Consider the following 10,022-nt stretch of genomic DNA (forward strand, 5'->3'; position numbering starts at 1 on the left):
AATCTGTAAAACTAGTATAGGGCTGCATTATTAATAGGTCAAATAAGAAAGTTAAAAAAAAAATTTCACCGCTCTCGATTACAACAATTTTTAAGGACCGTTTACTGTCATTCCGTATGCAAGCGTTCAATCGGAATTGCTGTCTCACTTTAGATTTTGCTCAAACTTTGTAGGGATGTTCTCTAGGACTGTAAGGAAGCAAATCCATGATGATTTAATTTTAAGTTGCTTGGTTTCCCCGCTACCCGCATTTGAACTTTTGCAAAACGTCATTTTCATGTTACTATAGTTTTGCGTATATAGTAATCCCTGGATTCCGAGATGTTACCAATTTTATGCTTAATTTTACTCGACTATATACCTACTTACTATAGACTATAGGGCTAGTTAACGGCTCGTTTTTTTCGATGGGATATCACATTACGATGATAGAAAGTGGGCCTCGTATAATTGTGTGCTCAAAAAAAATTATTTTCGAAATTCGGATTTTTTTTTGTCAATAAATCAATTTTTTGAAAATATATACCAATGAATTTTATTGAAACTTTTTTTTTTTGATTTTTTTTGATTTGATTATATAAAAAAAAATAGATACTATTTAAAAAAAAGGCTCTTATGATTTTCAAAAGTTTTTTTCTCAAAATTATTTGGGAACCTGAGTGATATACTTATGTCGAATTCCTTTCAATGGAAAAATCGAATTTTCGGCGATCTTGAAGCGAATTGTTTCTGAAAATCATGTTCCATAGAAAAAAAATTCGCCTCAAACGAAACAGAATTCGAATTTTTTTTAATCCCTCATTTTTGAAAGATCTACACGGATTTGCACACATGGTGCCGTGAAATAACGCCGAGCGAAATAACGCCGAATTCCAAAATTCGGCGTTATTTCACTTTATAAAAGCGAAATAACGCCGAATTTCAACATTCGGCCTTATTTCGCAATGATAAAGTGAAATTACGACGATTCGGCGTTACTTCACTTTTTCCTGCTAAGTGGAGCTTAGGAAAAATTTCTATGTTACCACCTGCAGTCAGTTTGGTATTGAAATGCCATATTTTTGGCACAGGGACATAAGGCCCATGGAATAAAAGCCACTATTTATTTGTGGGGCTTACGTCCCGCTTAAGTGAGACATAAGTTTCAAATTAAATGTGGGGCTTATGTCAAACTCAGGTTGGACAAAAAACCCACAAATAAAGGATGGGCGTTATGTCTCACTAACAAAGAATTTACAAATTATAAAATTATCTCCCAACTGGATAACTGTATTTGGGATAGTTACATAATTCGATTTTGCACTTATGTCCCACCTTATTGGCAAATAAGCCGATTCAATAGTGTATCCAATCAAGGGGATTGCAGCAGAGCAGCATGCTCCCAGCCTCCAAACCTATTTCACTGTTTATAAACCTAAGTCCTGGGTTTTATTGTTTTATTTATGTGCATACCAAACAAAACAGAGATATGTTTGTGTTATAACTTGGCAAACGCGAAGCGAAAAATAAATTCTTACAAAAGAATCTATTTAATTTTTGGAACCCGAACGCGAAGCGGAAAAAAATTTTGCCCACGGGAGAATCAATTTTGAGGTGTGAAAATAAAAATTCGCGCGAATTTTTATTTTCCAAAAATTAAATAGATTCTTATGTAAGAATTTATTTTTCGCTTTGCTTTCCACCAACTAAAACAGTTGGGATCTATTTGTTTCTTATCATTATCTTATTCAAAGTTTCTTTTGCATTTAAAGAATCTGGAACAAAACGCGAATAAAATATAACAAAAGTTATAATTGTTCATTATTGTTTTATATTTCGAAAAGTGTGGGGCTTATGTCCCACTTGAATGCAAAATATATGGAGCTTATGTCCCACTCAAGTGGGATATAATTTTTAAATTAAATGTCAACCCACTCAAGTTGAACATAACTCCAATAAAAAAAAAGTGGGTGCTATATCCCTGGGCCTTTTGTCCCTGCGCCATGTTTTTGTACATTCTTAAGACTAATCTGTTAATGAATAAATAAGAGGCACATAAGACAAAAAACTTTTTTGGAACCTATACCTCGATTGGATGGACATAAGTCCCGAATTGGTATTGGGGCCATTCTGCCTTAATAAATTAGGGCCTTATATGCCTTTGAAAATAAAAAAGGTTAGCAATTTAATATACGGGTTAACTTAGGTCCACTTCTATGCTCACTTTTCTAGCATTCGGCCTTATTTCTCACTTGGGACTCGGCGTTATTTCACTTTGACAAAGCGCAATAAGGCCGAATGTTGAAATTCGGCGTTATTTCGCTTTTGTAAAGTGAAATAACGCCGAATTTTGGAATTCGGCGTTATTTCGCTCGGCGTTATTTCACGGCACCTGCACACATACTTGGAACATTTGACATTTTTCAAACGTCAAGCTGAAAGTTTTCTTCGTGTTGTTTGTTTATTTGAGAACACCAACTTCAAATTAAGAGTGAACTATAATCGTATATTGTATTTTTATTGCGGAAAAATATGAAATAAATTAAAAACAAACAATGAGCGATCAAAATATATTTTTTTCCTGGCATACTTCTTGTGAAAAAGTCAAATTACTTTGACTTTTCTTCCCGTGATTGTCTTCAAGAAATTTTTTCTCTGTAAAACTACAGCATACGGCCAAAATAATTAACCTTTTACTCCATCTTCACTCAGATCTTAATAATAACTGCAATTTCCGTTTGATTCTGATTAAAATAAATTTATATTACCGAATAAAATAATCAAAATTATTGATTAAAGGAATTTCTGGTTTTATTTTGAAGAAATTGTTTTGGTTTCAGCTTGACGGCCGTGTAAAAATTGCTGTCAAATGACACACATACAATCGCAAAAAGAATTCGGTCTGTTTTCATGTTCCTTTTTAACACCAAAAATTCGATTTTTTTGAAGCGATTAAAAAAATTGAAAGGAATTCGACATTAATTACCATTTGAAGGTCAAAACCATTTGTATTTTTTTTTTTTTATTATTAATTTTTTGTACCTAGCTTAAATTTCTTAAATAAATTTTTTTTTTTGAATTTTTAAAAAGCTTAAATATTCCAAGCAACTTAATGAACTCGTCATTTTGTAATAAATTATTGTGAATCAGACCTAAGTTCACTTTTTTTTAAATCCTGGGTAAATTTGCTTTCAAATATGTATATTGCTTAGAAGTAAAAATACATTTATGTATCAAATTTTATCTTAAATATACATATACCTAATCAATTTGTTTCGGATATTTTATTAAATAAATAAATAAATAGACAATCCATCCCTTTCGACTGCTGAAAATTTACTAATATTAGCACTCCTACCTACGTTTCTTGACTAATAGAAAAAATATTATTAGTTATTAGTGCGGCAGAAAACTCAACTAATAAATTTGTTGTTTTGAAATTTAATTTTCCTGCAGTAATAATTTCCCACTAATATTAGTAGACTCTGGAGAAATAATTAATTAGTGCGGAAAAAGTTTTATGAAACACTTTTTTGCTAATAAACTAATAATTATTAGTAAATTCGCTAATAATTATTAGACTAATAGTTTTATGAAATACGGCCCTGTTTGTTTGGGTTCTAATATTTTCTTAATTTTTCTCTCGAAGCTTGGCGAATCCATTAAGTTGATAGAAAGTTCTACTAGTTTTCTTTTTCCTATCATTCGTCTTATTCCTATTTTCTTACCTTGGTAATCCGGATTGATTACTATTTGTTGTTTGTATGTGTTAACAGCTTTTTCTATAATTACAAAATGATCTTCTTTTGAATGTCGAGTTTCTAGTTCTACATCATCATCCAGATGATTTATTTCGTTATCTTTTATTTCTCTACTCAAATAATCGGCAACTATGTTCTGTGAACCTTTTAAATAATTGATATCAAAATCATACTCTCCAAGAGAAAGTATCCATCTCTGTAATCTTCCAGAAATGTCTTTTCCTAAGCTGTTGGTCTTTAGCCACTTCAAAGGTTGGTGATCTGATTTTAATTTTCCTTCCATACAAATATGGTCTTAGATATTTTACTGACCAAACTATTGCTAATAGTTCTTTTTCAGTAGTTGAGTATTTTCTTTCATGCTCGTTAAGAGTTCTGCTTATATATGTTATCGGATGTTTATCTCACGCTAGGACGGCGCCAATTGCATAATTTGATGATCTGTAGTAAGTTCAAATTCTTTATTGAAATCAGTGTACTCTAAGACTGGAGGACTCATAATGTTCTTTTTTAAAGTTTCAAAGCTGAAATATACTGGGAATTTGTAGTATCTATAGTTCCCTTTTCCAAATATTTTGTCATCGGTTGTGCTGTACGAGCATAATCCTGAATAAATTTTCTATAGTAGCCTGTCAAGCCTAGAAATGATTTTATTTCTGTGGTAGTTTTGGGTATCCTAATTTTTTGAATAGCTTCTACCTTTTCTTGCTTAGGTAAGAGACCCTTATCAGTAATTACATGCCCAAGGAACTTAGTTTCCCTTTTTAAAAATTCACATTTATCCACTTGTATTTTTAAATTGTATTTCCTTAATTTTTGAAATACTTGGTTCAGATCAATAAAATGTTCTGGTAAACTTGTAGAAAAAATGAGAATGTCGTTCATATAAACAATACATATTTTATTTATTAAACCTTCCAGAATTTCATTCATCATGCATTGAAAACTCGAAGGTGCATTTTTAGGCCGAAGGGCATTCTTAAAAATTCTTAGTGACCATTTGGTACACTAAAAGCTGTTTTTTCGATATCTCTTGGATCAACTAATATCTGGTGAAATCCTTTAGCAAGATCCAAGACAGAAAAATATTGAGCTCTGCCCAATTTGTCTAAAACGTCATTTATATTTGGTAAAGTATATTTATACTCTATTGTATACGCCATTTGGCTTTGCCAGAATTGTCTGTCTTCTTGGGTACAACCCAGACTGGTGAATTATACGGACTTATAATTTTTCGAACTATTCCGTTTTCTAACATTTCTGAAATTTGCTTATTTATCTCTATCTCATGTACTTTGGGATAGCGATAAATCTTTGTAAAAATATGAGTATTATTTTTCGTAGGTATCTTGTGGGTAGTTTGCGTTGTTGCACTAAGCTTTTGTCCATCTGTATAAAACAGATCTTTATTTCTATTCAAAAACTCTGACAGTAAATTTTCTTCTTATTAAGATTTTTATGTAAAAGTTCACCTATATCCACCGAGTTACATTCCATTATATGAATTTCATCATAAGAAAAAGGACATTGATCATTTAAGTTGATTGATTCTTTTTCTTTGATTTTATCATTAATAAGAGGAATTTTACTATTATTTATTTCTACATATTTATCTCTCTTATAGCATTTAAAAACATTTTTGTTTTCAAAATTAATTAATTTCTATTCCATAGTAGCTTTTTCATTAAACTCTATTGGTAAATTAGTAATTATTTGCTTGGTTATATAAACATGTGAATTCACTGTATTTATTTTTATTTCTTCCATCATAGTGGAGCATTTACTTGCGATAATGATTGCCAAACTATTTTTGAAGCTCTCTAACACAAGTTCTTCATTATTTACTTGCGTATATATTAAATTTGGCTCGATTAGAGTCTTCATCTCGATCTTTTGCAATTATCCATCTAATTTTTCATACAACAAGAGGCGGACTTACCATAAGGCTGAGTAGGCTGGAGCCTGAACGGCAATTTTTAGGGGCGGCAAATTTGGAGACTGATCTGTTCACCTCATAGAAGTCAAAAAGATTTTTCCATGACGACTTTCTGATGTCTTCCAGATAGAATTTTGTAAAAAAAAATTCCAATGTCTTTTTTCTCCCATTAGTCATTGCACATTCCATATTCTAGATTAAAACAGCAAGTTCGGCTAGTAATCGGCATCTGCGCCTTTAGTCCATACTTTGTATGAGGAAATCCCCCCTATTACGTTAGTCGTTTGTATACTTAAATGACTTGCTCTGGGAGCTACAATTTGTCTTAAATTAGAAATTTATCTTAGCAGTCTCCTTCGCTCTTCGCCCATCTTTCCTATGACACTATAATTGCTTTACGTCGAGCGAGTCGTTTTTGTGTCGTTTTAGTACAAACGACTTACGTAATAGGGGTGAATGCATTCCCCTTTTCCCACTAACAACCCATACATGTCAGTCCAACAACTGGTTGGAGGCTATGAGTTGGCTTGTTTATAAATATATAATTTTGTTTTTTTATGTGGTTTCAAACCGTGATATTAAAAAAAAATTTTTTTTTATGAAAATCTAAAAAAAAAAATACGCTAAAAAAAAACAAGTACACGCAACAAACCATATTTTAACCTTCGTGTTTTTTTAATTATCAAGCTCCTTAGGAGTTTTCACGTGAGAATGAGAAGGACTAATGAAGCTATCATATATGAGAATTTTATTTAAGTTAATTAGATTTATTAAAAAAATTGAATTTGTGTTCACGTTAGAAAACACCACCGAGTAAAACAATGTTTTTAATTTTAAACGAATAACTTTTATTTGAGTATAGTTAAAAGCCTCAGATCCCTTACCACTGGTAGGGGGAAATCTTCAGATCTAACAGAATTGAGCTCAAGTAATCCCTTTTGTATTACTTAATTGCTGACGCAGCATTTTGTCTGCGGATGAAAACTGATTCATAATATAATGAAATATCTTTGGTATCCATTGGATACTTCCACACAAGTTGCTTAAGGCAGAAAGTGCTGATATCCATTTTTATGTTTATAAGATTGGATACGATCATCCGCTATTAAAGGCATTCAATTATTATGAATCGTTTGATATGCTTGTTTATATTATCGGAACTTGAAGTGTTAAATGTTTACATTATTGGAACCTGAAGTCAAGTGTTCGTGAGGACGCACAAGTGGGCTCTGATATAACACCTCCCCCTTTAGAGTCTTCTAATGGTTGCAAAGTAACCGTGGGAAGATTTACATTATTTATTATCTTCCTATTTTTATTTTTTATTTTTAAATAAGCATAAAGTATTAAAATGATTATTATTGTTAAAATGATAAAGTATATAGTTAAACTTGACTTCTTGTGATTATATTTAAGTTCTTTAATTTCCTTTAAATTGTTTATATTTTGATATTGTAATTCTTCAAGACTTAAATTTTCAACTTTAGTATAATTAATATTTAAAATTGTATTGCGAATTATTGGCTCATGCTTATAATTATTTCTTTCATAAACTTCGTTGTTCATTTTTATTTTACAATTTTCAAATTTGATAAGGTAATTTCCTTCTATTATAATTTTTTAATTATTTGTAATTTTACATTAATTAATACAAGATTATTGTTTCCTATTTCTAATATTTCTTCTTTTGTATTTTTTATTAGCTTACAATTCATTGATTTCTTAAGTATATTTTCGATGCAATCATCATTTACTTTACTTAAATTTTGTATGTATTTTGTATCTTCATATATAATTTGATTATTGGTCAGATACAGATTGTTATTTATTTTTAATTGTAAATTACACGGTGTAACACTCAAAATATACGCGGGCGGAGACCTATCAGGTTTTGTAGAGCTAGTCGCACTGAATACGAAACGGTATTTGAAAATTCCCTAACACCCCCAAAATCTGGAGTTACGGGCAAAAAACGGTTTTTTGGACCTTCACCCATTGAAAAAATTTTAGCTTCGACAATTTTTTACCCATTTTCGATTTTTTTACAGTTTCTGATAGAAGATAAATATACCTTTTTAACAATGTATAAAACATGTAACTCGGTTAAACCAATTAGAATTTATAAGATGTCAAAGTTCAAAAATTCAATTTTTTTTGTCATTTGCCCAACTTCGGCATCAATTTAAAGTATATGTTTTCAAAACAACATGCTATTTAAAAAATATATTCTAAAACTATATCTATTTCCCAATTGATCGAGGTATTTTTTATGAAAATCACTTCAAAATTGGCTTAGAAAAAAAAATTTTTCGATTTCAACCCTTCTTCTTCTCCATTATCGACGATAGTCATGATCTCGGATGGGGTCACAACTCTCCCACTTTACTGCTTCACATTACGGCTCCGCATGTGGGGTTCGCCGGGTTGACCTCAGGAAACGTCGGCAGGCTTCTCGATTTTGAATTGTTCCATGTCTAAGGCCAACTGAATGCAGTTGTCGTTGCATTTGTCTCCATGAGTTCTTAGGCCTGCCTCTTCTTCGCGATTGCGTTGGAACGTCGTAAGCGATCGCCTTTTGAACTGGGTTCTCAGGGTTTCGTCTTTGTACATGACAGTACCAGCTTAAACGGTCATGCTGTATTTTATCCAAGATGGTGTTTTTGATGTGAAGGCTTCCTCGGATTTTCTTGCTTCTGATTCGATCAAGCTTTGTTACTCCTGCTGTCATACGAAGCATCTTCATCTCAGCTGCTGTCAGTTTACTCTCATACGTTCTGTACATTGTCCAACATTGTGAACCGTATGTAAGTGCCGGGCGAACAACTGCAGTATAGAGCTTTCTTTCAGTTTAGGGGGCATTTTTCGGTCACAGAAGATGGCAGAGTTTTCGCGCCACTTCATCCACCCTACACTTATTCGGTGGTTGATGTCGTCATCACAAGAAGCTTGGTTGTTGATCATAGATCCAAGATATTTGAACTTTTCGCACTTGGGAAGTGTTGTTCCATTCAGGTAAATGTCCGGAATAGGGCCGTCTGGGTCAGAAAATGGACAGCAGAGATATTCTGTCTTTTTCGCGCTTATCCGGTACCCACTTCCCTCCAGAACATCCACCCACACATCAAGTGCTCGAATAACTGATTCACTTTCGGATCCGTCACTTTTCCTTCAAGCAGAAAGTCAAGGACTGTAATAAAGAGCAAAGGACTCAGGACGCTTCCCTGGTGCACACCGACTTTGATTGGGAACTCTTCGGTGACTCCTGCGGGGCATTTTACCTTCGTTTTTACTTCATCGTACATGTCCTTGATCATCCGTACGTAGATTTCCGGAACCCCTCGCTGTCTCAGGGACACCCAAATCAGATCTCGTGGTTGTCTATCGAATGCCTTTTCGAAATCAACCAGCACAATATGCAAATCCCTCGAGGAATCACGGTGTTTTTCCATTCGGATTCTTAAACTCTGTATGGCATCTGTGGTTGATTTACCCGAGACAAACCCGCACTGGTCATCAGACAGCCGTATTATTTTTCGCAGTCGGCCGTCCAAAATCCGCTCAACGATCTTCATGGTGTGTGACATCAGCTTGATCGATCGGTAGTTATCACAGTTTCGTGTGTACCCCTTTCCTTTGTAGATTGGGAGAAGGAAACTTTCTCTCCACTGATTTGGCATTTGGTCACCGCTAATGAGTTTGGAGATGAGAATCGTGAGCCATTTACACCCAATGTCTCCCATCTTCTTCCAGAACTCAGAGGGTATTTCGTCTGGACCAATAGCTTTTCCTTTCTTGGAGTTTTTCACCGCCACGCTCACTTCTTCAACTGTAAGGTCGGGTACTTCGTCTAAATTAGGTTCGGCTGTTGGAAAGTATATCCTGGGAAATTGCTCATTTAGGAGTTCATCACAATACTGTCGCCACCTGTGGAGAATTTTGTCGTCATTCACAAGTAGTAGGCCTTGAGCATCGTTAATGAACTTTGGTGAACGTATTTCCTGAGCATTCCTTCTCCTTTGAGCGGCAATTTTGAAGATGGCTGCACCCTTGTTCATCTTGGCATGTCGCAGTTCCTGGAGAGCCTGGTTTGCATCAGCAGCTGGATCAGATATTTCCCCAAGCTCGCGATACATGCTTTCCGTACTCTCTGCCTTATGCTGGGCGCATTTCTTCTTGGCTTCCTTCTTGTAGCGCTTGTAGTCCATTTCGAGTCGTGCTTTTTCATCTCTATTATGAGAGGGGCATTTGGACCAAGCTTGGAAAGCGGTCTTTTTCCTTGATATCACTGCTTTGACTTCATCGCTCCACCACCATGTTTCTTTTTCCCGTTGGTAGTTTCCTTTTGA

The sequence above is a fragment of the Episyrphus balteatus genome, chromosome 1 (assembly GCF_945859705.1).
Source record: "Episyrphus balteatus chromosome 1, idEpiBalt1.1, whole genome shotgun sequence".
NCBI classification, from domain to species: domain Eukaryota; kingdom Metazoa; phylum Arthropoda; class Insecta; order Diptera; family Syrphidae; genus Episyrphus; species Episyrphus balteatus.